Source organism: Lissotriton vulgaris, chromosome 9 (assembly GCF_964263255.1).
Source record: "Lissotriton vulgaris chromosome 9, aLisVul1.2, whole genome shotgun sequence".
NCBI lineage: Eukaryota > Metazoa > Chordata > Amphibia > Caudata > Salamandridae > Lissotriton > Lissotriton vulgaris.
Genome location: NC_141697.1, coordinates 324,387,328 through 324,398,034, shown reverse-complemented (window position 1 = coordinate 324,398,034; position 10,707 = coordinate 324,387,328). Strand labels below are relative to the sequence as shown.

Here is a 10,707-nt window from a genome sequence, read left to right as displayed (position 1 = left end):
ATTAAAAAGGTGTGCGCAGTATTTCTTAGCCACTGTCTAGGTATTTATTAGGCGTAGAAACACGGGGTTTTTTAACGTTTCTGATCTTTTCAATAATTTGAATGCGTTTTGTTGAACTGTAAAGCGTATGGCTTGAAATGATTACCTCCAAGATGGCTGCTGTATTTACCCGTCAATTCATGGCTGTGTTTTAGCCCCTGTATGTTCTCTCTCTTCCTAGCTGGAGGGATGTGCCGAGAATATTTTTTTTTCCACGCAAAGCAGGAAGTGAGCTTATGCCACTGTAAAAAGTAGTCCGACTGAGAGGAGGTTGTGAAATGGTGTAGTGAAGACGCGGCTCCACATAAACAGAGAGACAGAAAGGGGGTGAAAAAAAGCATCGGAGAGGAGCCCTGTAGGAGATTTCCCACGACACACGGCGGGAGAAAACAAGTGCAACTCGTCCCAGCAGTGGGCAGAGCAGGTAAACACAGAGCTGCCAGGATTTCTGCTTGATTACTCACCTGTTCTTAGTTCGTTTCTAACAGTCACTTTGTGGATATTGTGCTTGATCGAATCAAAAGTAGACTTAAGTCAGGCAAGAGCGGAGTTTGGTGTAGAGTCGTGCGATTCTGCATTTGTTTAATGATTTTAGTCTGTGTATATTTATTTAAAGAGCGTTACTACGACCCAACCGTAACTGGTGATTATCCGATGTTACGGCAACAGTGGGTGCGTTTGTTTATACTTCAGTATTTGCAGCATGCAATCCATAACATTCATAGTGCATGAGGTTTTTACATAAACATTGTCAGGAAGCACTTGCCTATTTGTATTTGTGTCTCCTTGTCATACCATATGCGACTTTACTATTGTAATCAAGTATTTAGTGAATCCTTAAAAAACATATACATTGACTAACAGTTATTTGAGTATGAGATTCCAAATGTATTTAAGGGTTATTCTTTTTACACGAGATGTCTGCCAATTTTTAGAGTATTTTAGACGGCACTGGTACTACTTGTTTTGATAGGCTACACCTTAACGTGTAGTCTTGCAGACGATAAATATCTGTAGCTGTCAGGACATACATAGGCCTTCTTGAGTGACTGGAGGTTCATATGTTTCATGTAATACAATGTGTAACGATTTATGAAGCTTTTGAACATTTGTGTAACTTTAGGTGCTTGTATTTTAGTTTGCACTCAAAAGCAATCTAAGAAAATTGTGCACTCATTGTGACCAGCATATATATAGTACTAGCAGCCCGTCCCGACGTTGTCCGGGAATGAATTGCTGCCGGCCAGTAGTATATTGTTTTGTAAGATTTCGTTTAGATCGCATTTCTTATCTGTGACAGGCTTGTGAAACGCTCCGATTCACAGTGCACTGCTGATGCACTTAAGAGTGCGCGTTCAGTAGTGTGTGAACTCGAGTTTCCCTACTTTATTTTTCCTTGCAATATTATATAGCGCAAACTTGACAACATGGCATGAGCACAATTTACATTACAGAAGAACACATTCATTTGTGGTAGGCACGGGGAGACAAAGCGATTTGCCTGGAATCGCAAAATGTTGAGCTGATGCCGAGATTCGAACGTAGCTCCCAGCTCTAAAGTTCGCAATTCTAGAACTTGTGGCGGGAGGTGTGTCTACAGGGCCGGACTGGCCGTTGCGGGCACCGGGCAATCCCCCGGTGGGCCGCAAGGGTGGGGGCCGGTTTTGGGTCCCTGGGGGCCGTTTTTGTTACACAGCCGTTTTTGCAGCAAAGCTGCAAAATCGGCCGTGTAACAAAATCGGCCAAAAACCGGCACTGGCAAAGAGCTCGGTCACACCCCCAACCCCACCTGGGGGCTGGCCGAGCACTTTGCCAGGGCCGGTTTTGGTTCCCAGTCCGGCCCTGTGTGTCTACAAGTGTATGTCGGTGCTGGCCATCAATGAGAGAGACCTGTGCATTTTTCAAATGGGTGGTGAAAAAATATGAGTATGTTGCTGGAGATGTGGGCCGCCGTGCCACCAATGTACTTACCGGGGGAGGGTAAACACCCATTATTCCGCAAGTTTCTTTCCGCATACCATCACTCCGCATACTTTCATTACGAAAGTACCATGACTCGTAAAAACCATTATATTGCATGGCATTACATTTTATATGCTTTTACCACGCATACATTTACAACAAAATTCGTTGTAAATTCATGAATGGTAAAAGCATGTTTTTTTTTTTGTTTGGATAAGGTAAGTATCGGTATAGGGGTATATGTTTTGGGGTACTGAGGTATATGTTTTGGGGTGTTTGGGTATTTTAACCCCTTCGATGCTGATGACGAGCTCAGCTCGTCATCAGCCACGGGTGGCGTGTGCTGATGACGAGCTGAGCTCGTCATGTAACGCGGTATTTTGAAAAATGCCGCACACCGCAAAAATCACCGCAGCAGCGATGCGGTTAAGGGTTCAGATATAGTTTTGGGTTATGGGGTACAGGGGTAGTTTTAGGGTTTAGGGATAGGTATGGGTTTTGGGGTACAGTGGTATTTTTAGGGTTCAGGGCTAGGTTTGGGGGTATAGGGGTATTTTTAGGGTTTAGGGGTAGGTTTTTGGTTTTGGGGTACAGGGGTATTTTAAGGGTTCAGGGCTAGGTTTGGGTTTTGGGGTACAGGGGTATTTTTAGGGTTCAGGGCTCGGTTTGGGGGTACAGGGGTATTTTAGGGTTCAGGGGTATGTTTGGGTTTTGGGTTACTGAGTTATTTTTAGGGTTCAGGGCTAGGTTTGAGTTTTGGGGTACAGGGGTATTTTTAGGGTTCAGGGGTAGGTTTGGGTTTTGGGGTACAGGGTATTTTAAGGGTTCAGGGCTATGTTTGGGTTTTGGGGTACAGGGGTATTTTAGGGTTGAGGGGTAGGTTTGGGTTTTGGGGTACAGTTGTATTTTTAGGGTTCAGGGCTAGGTTTGGGTTTTGGGGTACAGGGTATTTTTAGGGTTCAGGGGTACGTTTGGGGTTTGAGGTACAGGGGTATTTTTAGGGTTCAGGGCTCGGTTTGGGGGTACAGGGGTATTTTAGGGTTCAGGGGTATGTTTGGGTTTTGGGTTACTGAGTTATTTTTAGGGTTCAGGGCTAAGTTTGGGTTTTGGGGTACAGGGGTATTTTTAGGGTTTAGGGATAGGTTTGGGTTTTGGGATACAGGGTATATTTAAAGGGTTAATAGGGTTAGTGTTTAAGGGTGTTGGGGTATTTTAAGGAGTAAGGGTGGGTTATGATTATGGGGTGCAGGGGTATTTAAAGGAGCAGGGTGGGATTAGCACACAATATGAGACATGGCATGAAGGGCGGAAATTACCACACGCCCCCAGCGTTTGTCACACCCCCAGCACACGCCCACAGCACAACGCAGACAAGACAACCAGGGACTACTTTGCTGGCACGGTTCTTTTACCTTTTAACCCCTTCCATGCGGCCGCGATTCTGCGCCTGTGCGGCAGAATCGCGAGTGGGTGGGTTCATGACGGCCCCCAGCCGTCATCAGCACACGAGCACCGTAGTGCATGACGGCTGGGGGCCGTCATCAGCATGGAAGGGGTTAAATGTATATGGTGGGGGTCTGCATAGCCTATGTCCTTCTGCTGCAACTGCCCTTTCCAACGCTGTATAGGGTGTTGTGATTGGTGCTGTGGTTCCTGAGATTACCCGCCTCAAAGGTTTGGGCTCTCTCTTTATTATATTAGTATGGATTATAGATGGGCACTGAATAATGGAGATGTTTTTCATGAGTAGCTTTGAGTGACATCAAATACGGAACAAGAGCAAAGTTCGGGTTGTCTGTGCCAGCTGTTCTTAAACTTTTGACTTCTGTGGACCCCCACTTAATAATTACTTTAACAAGGGGACCCACACTGAATCATTATTGGAATACATGGACCCCAATGAGTCATTACTAGAGGCCGGGGACTGCAGCCTAAGCATTTTCGATTATTTGTAACACAAATCAATATACAAGAATGCAGAAACAAGCATTCGTCAAACTAATACACCAATGATGAAATATTTAATTCACTAACAAATATACAACAATCAAAATTTTTATGGGGAGTTTGGAGCTTTTTAAATTGAGTTGAGGCCACTTATTGCCCATACTATATTCTGTTTGATGCACTTGCACTGCTCCCATGCATCACTCAATTCAGTTTTTATTAATGTAGACCTCTGCTAAGGACAAGAACACAATACAAAAATTAACAAATGATTCACAAAAAGAGACTACAACTTAAATAAGTGCTCCTTTTTGGACATAATTCCTGGAGACGGTGTGAAACATCAGCTGTTGCCACTTAGATTTGACTGCCGACATGGGCTAAGACTGTATCACTTTGCAACTGCAAACGTTCCTCTAAAATTACGGAGACTCCAAGCTTACTGATTAAGTTCTACTTTTCATTTGGAAAATCTCAATACGAATAGATGTTATTTGGGAAATAACGCTATAAGCACCAAGCCCTGAATAAATCTCTGGAAAGGGACAAAACGCGTTGGTTACATTTCCTGAACATTTTGTACAACATGAATAAAGAATTCTGAAAAAATATCATGTCCTCATGAATCTGATTGGAGTCTATGCAGCCCTTAACTGAAGTACTTTGAATGAATAATTATTTTCTTCTTTTCTGTTTTTACCCTAAGGGTGCTGATCTTTTCATTAAAATACAAAAATTGTTTTAATAATACAATAGTACATCTATGCACCAAATCACCTTCCATCATGACCAAGTACAAAACAACAATCGATAATTTTTTAAAACATCTAAATCCCTTAAATAGTTACATATCCTCTACCGAATCAAGAAAGATAACGTGCCTAATTCATCAAGAGTTGATAGGTTAAAATTCACTATTTATGAAGAAAACAATGTATAATATCATCTCCAATAATACTTCTGTGCACATTATCTTCCACCATAATTATATGCTCCGTAACAAAGCATACATTTTTTGAATACGTACAAAAATCCCTCAAAATATGTCAATATTATTTAGACGATCAGGGGGAAGAGGGATGAGCGATAAAGTGCAACAATTGATCATGAGTTGATAAGTTAAAATTCACAATTAATGGATATATCAATCTGTTGCTAATCAATCAATAACTTAATTTTTAGCATCCAGTTACAGATTCCTTAACATTTACATAATGTCTTAACAGTTTCAATTTTGCTTCTTTATTTATATAAACGTTATTAATCTGTTAATATCATTTAATTTTCTAAGAAGTTGTGGACCCCTTGAGTAGGGTTTGTTGACTCCCCACCGTGGTCCTAGACCACATGTTAAGAACCTCTGGTCTATGCTGTCACTAGGAACCCCCAAGTGAAAAACATCACTGTTACTTTTTCCCCATTTATAATTTTAAGTTATGTATGACCACCCTAAATTGCCTGCCCTTACTTTCATCTGCTACGCAGAGTAGTGAGAAACCCCACATAATGCTTCTCCTCACCGTCCCAAATGTTTTAAAAAACAAAAAAAAACTACCCTCTAGTCACCCAACCCACGACCCTCTGTGTCATTCCAAATCCCTCCCCTCCTGAAGCTGTGCCTCTGGCCTCCGACAGAGCAAAGAGCCAGCACTGCTCTGAAAGGCTCTCAAAGAGCCCTGTCACAGCTGTTTAGAGTTCCTTTATGACATGGCAAAAGTGGGTACAAGCGTTTGTTATCCATTGTCTTTATGTAAAAGTAATGAATTACCAGATTTATAATTTGATGTTCAAGCTAGTGTACATGTGTGGGTGTATGTGTGTATATATATATATATATATATATATATATCTATATCCAAGCTCCAAAACTCCTAAGAATACCCAGCCGGGTTCCAGGAAGAAAAAGCACTCACAGGCACGGCTCAGCTCGTTTCACAGGGCAATTTATTAAAGACAGACGCGTTTCGGGAGAGCCCTCCCTTTCTCAATGTGTATATATATATATATATATATATATATATATATATATATATAACATTTTGAAATTGTCATCTTGAAGGAAGATTAGCTGTATATTAATTTATATTAGCATTCCTCATGTTAAATTTGGTGATGAAGGAAGCTGCTCTTGCTAGTAATTAAAATTCCAAACGGTTTCAGTTTGATATTCCTGGTTGTATGTGGGTTTTTGGGCATATAATGAATTGGCATGGAGGCAATTAAAACATTCTAATTGATTGCAGTTGCATTTTCAAGCTGCATATTGTTGTTGAGTGTATTTGGTTCGTATTATTTCGTTAATTAGTATAGGTCTCCATTATGTGTGTGGGTTTTCTATTTTTTTAACCTGATCTCTACTTGTCCAACGAATTAAAAAACACAGATATACCACTACTGTGAGCTTTAAAAACCATTTGTGAGTGGTTGAATTTATCAACTGGGGTAGTAATACAAATCACACCAGTGTCATGTTTTTGTTGCTGTTTGGGACTCGAGAGCAATTTTCTAAAGCAATGTCAATTATAGTTTTACCCCCACCCCCCAAAAAAAAGCCAGCATTGTTTTTATTGTAAAGGTAGCTTATCCACAAACATAAAATGACCCGTGCCCATGAAATGTCTGTCAGCACTGCAAGTGCTTTGTTTTGGCACAGAAGTTGCAAGTCAGCCACCCACCCTATTGCGTTGCTGTATTTGTTACATGGCAACAGGTGTCGTTTACAGACGACCGTAGAGAAAGCATTGCAATCCTATTTGTTAAACACAGAAGTGAATGAATGCTGTGGCAAGCAGCAGAATTCCTGCAATGCAGTTGAGAGTTTTTGCATGTGTTCCCAGTTCAGTTTTTGTCAGGCCTTTCATGTACCTGCCGATTGGACCCAACAATCAGCGAGTCCGCTAAAAGGGTGTCGCACATTTCAGCAGAAATGTTACACCCCCATCAGTGGTCGAAGGGGGTTTGGCTATAGGATCCACCAGTACCATAACTTAATACTGGCTGTCTTGGTTAACGATTTTGTGCATCATCTAGACATTGAAGAGGACCGCATACCAGACTAAATTGTATGTTTACCTCAGACAAGACCTTACTGGTGGCACTCTGCCATGAGTACTGGTATCTTGGCCATGGCCAGTGGGATGAGAAGCAGGCCCTCAGACTGAATGGAAGACAAGTAAAGGGCCTAGCTAAAGAAGTCTCTGCATGTTGGACACATCGACGAAGTGACATCCCTCAGTAGTCATGTAAAACTTGTAGGTCTTCTAGCCAGAATCACAAAGAAGCAAGCTAACATTGCTGGAGGTTGAGGAATTGAGAAATGTTGAGCTTGTACGTGGTCTGTAACCGCCGCTCTCTTCCTCCCCCTCCAACACCCGTAGTGATAGTGTACTGGAATCCCAAATGCCAGACACCCGATAGCCTGTTGAATGGACACACACATAGATTTTGTGGGAGCCAGCCTTTAGCACTATGAAATGTTTAAAAAACGTGGGTGGAACCTTTGTTCCAGTTAGAGTGGAAATCATTTAAAGTGGCTGGAGTTTGAAAACACTGATTTGGAAGTCTATTTCAAGGTGCCCACCTCACTGACCTGCCCAGCTTTGCAGTGGGGGCAAAAAGATAGTAGAGCAGGAGACCAGCCAGATTCATTAATATTCTGTTTTGTCTGGCACCTCTGCACCATTGACTGCTTGAAGGAATACAATGTGGTTAGATCTGCCGGGTGCACAAAAATGCCCCCACATCAAATAACTTTCGCCACAGGGCTGAATGGCAACATCAATTCTAACGGCTAGCATTCAGAACTATATTTTAGTTGCCTATTAATTAAATCCTGTTCTTCATAACTGAACCTTCAGTTTATTGTGCGTTATTTATTATATGGTGGTATATTTGAGTTTATAAATTTTACCTCCCTTAAAGTAAGCCTTAAATGCTTTATTTTGCTGCCCTGTAGATTCAAGTACCTGGAGGCAGTATCCTGGTTATCAAGTTGTAATGCACCAGGACTTGTGGACCTGGGGCACAAGTTGTAAACAACCGTGCCCACCTTGGTCACCTACTTGTAATCACTGATTGTTACCACGAGCAATCCACTTTTTAACATTTAAACGAGTAGGATCCTTATTTCAATTTCTGAACCTGAAACCCATCTTTATAGATTTGTCCCCTATTTTATGTCTTAAATAGTCAAACGTGTACTCAAGAAATCGCCTCTTTTAATTTCCCAGTAGGAGCTGTATTCCCCGGCTTTGCATTTATGCCTTCATGCCTTAAAATCATTATTTCGGCTGTTCGCATCCTTTGATCATAAGATATTGTGTATTTTTAGGAATTTGCCTTTGATGATGCTGGCACAGCTGGCACAAGTAAATCGACATTTGAATTGATTACGTCTCTTCTTGTTCACCACCTACTAATTGTTGTATGTACTTCTATTGTTTCTTATGTACAAAAATTCTGTTTGAAATGTTAAACTGCTAAATACATTTTTCATATCTTCACGGACAACAGAACCTAGTTATAAAACCTATTTGTTTCTCCCTTCACCATGCTTGCAGCCATCATGCATCCGAAAGAGTTGCACCAGTCATACATTATTTACTGTGGCCACTATGACTTGTGGGCAATCTAAATAAAGATGAGCGAGTTCATCTGGCATTTATTTCGATTTCTAAAAGTCTTGGCAGGGTAATGGTGGTCGCTTATTTTTCCCATATGGGCATTCTCCAGAAGTTTCCTCCTCAGTTTGAGGAACAGATTAAGAATAACAGCATCTGGCATGCAGGCTGATGGGCTTGGTGCGATGGAATGCCTTATTAATATGAAGCTCGTGCTTGTGTCTGTGTTAAAAAGTTTGCATTGTCAAAAGTGGGAGAATTCCGAATTAGAATTGCCTTTGTTCAAAGATTGGTATTTCCGCTACGGGTGGCAAAATCAAACAAATTAAATATGGTGTATTGCTGCAAAGTAAAGTAATTCAGAAAATGAGGTGTTGAGATGAATGGAACAGTATCGAAAAATAGCTCCGTTTTAACCGCTTGAATTAAGCCAGCTGTGATGCTAAAGTTGCTTGCAGCTATATAAATACGTTCTGTGACTTTTTTCGGATGCCTAGCCACCAGCTTAGATCAGCCCATCCATTTAATGGCATCATTAAATTTTCGCACTTGGCATGCGTGGTGGCGGCCATTCTTGATGGCTTCTTTTGTAAGTACGACAGATTTCAGGCCAGTTTCTTGAAAGGGGGCTTGTAGTGTAATTTGTGCCTCTAACACCCCAAAGAGATGTTATGAAAAAATCTTCTTTCCATTAATGGTCAGACTTGAAACCATTAACAGCGTTGTATACTCCTCACTCACCACTATTACGCTTTACTAGCAAATTAATTGTTATTGGGGCATATTGTTATCATCTGTGTCCCCATAAGCAAGAACCCCAAAATCTTGAGGAAATTGTCAAAAAAGCACTATTAGTTTCTGGTAACTGATATCTAGGGGAGGCAAAGATGCTGCTCAAAATGTGTCCCGCAATGTAGGTTGGTCTGGTAACGGCTAGTGAAGCCTCGGGTCTTGATGCTGAATGCAGACCTCTTTGATAGCCCAATCCCCTCCAAAGATCGTGAGTCGTGCTATTATTTTTAGCGTTGCAAGTTGTCTCTGGTAAACTAATAAAATACATTAAATTAGTTCACAGTGGAGTGGTGTTCCATGATTGCACAGATATTTAAAATCCTTGGAACTTTTTAGAATACTGCTAAATATTGGTTGCATTGAAAGTGCTGTAATAACATGATATAAGGAACCAAGTCAGTGGTGCTCAGGCAAGAAATCTGGATTGGCGAATCATTTTCCATTAATGGTCATTTTAAAACAACAAATCCCTCACTAAGTTAGTGTACAAGATTCTTATACAACCATAATAAAACAAATACAAAAGTACAACATCATAGACAAGAAAGAATAAAAGTAGAACAAAAGAAAACATGCTGCTGCCTAAACATAGGAGCCATATGCTTACATTAACAAATAAAATTGAACATAGCAGCGGGTGACCATCTTGCAACAATATTGTATGTAGTGTATCACTGTTTTAAATTTCTAGCATGGCTGCCACGTTTAAAGCCATCACTTTGGCCATTTTGGGATGATAAACAAGGATACACTGTGCACAACAGCATTACATGATGTTTGCCTGGTTTAGAGGGAGTGGCCGTGCAGGCTGCAGTGCACTGCAGATGAATTGAGCGGGAAGCAAGCAGCTCATTTGCACTTACTCGAGAGTTATAGTTTACTCTAAAAAATGAAAAGGCAAGAGGTAAAGAAATGAAAGGGGACCTATCAAACGAGAACATTGAATACGGAAGGATGGCCATCTAGCCTTGGCACCAAAGCTCACTTTTTTCAGGCAGTTGTGCACATGAGATCAGACAAATACCATTACTCACAGAGCAAGAGCACCAGTGCAGTCAGGTAAGGAAGCAGAATGTAAACTCGACTTATACAGACTAATAGCAAAAGAGGGCTGACTCAAAGCCCCTCGATGTATGTGTATAGTCAGTGGTGGCTCCTCCACTAAGGCAAAGGAGTGTCGCCCCACTGCTTTTCGCAGTGAAAAAAAAGGAAAAATAAAATGATAACTTGATGTCATCATTTTGTTTCTGTTGTGGCTTCTTGGCGGGGTGTGCAGATCTTCTCTGCTCTCAGAGCAGGAGGAGGAGTGCTGGGCACTATGTAAATGTGCATGAATGTTTGGCTGGCC

The 10,707-nt window shown here is 41.3% G+C and overlaps 1 protein-coding gene across 2 annotated transcripts in view; it reads left to right on the top strand.

Moving 5' to 3' along the window:
* The first annotated feature begins 263 nt into the window (after window positions 1–263).
* PTPN21 (protein tyrosine phosphatase non-receptor type 21) overlaps window positions 264–10,707 on the top strand; it is a 369,019-nt gene continuing 358,575 nt past the window's right edge. The window contains exon 1 of one of the 2 annotated variants that reach the window (XM_086937623.1): window positions 264–463. The gene's annotated coding sequence lies outside the window, so the exon portion shown is untranslated. The remainder of the gene's footprint in view (window positions 464–10,707) is intronic. The other variant, XM_086937622.1, reaches the window with a different exon arrangement.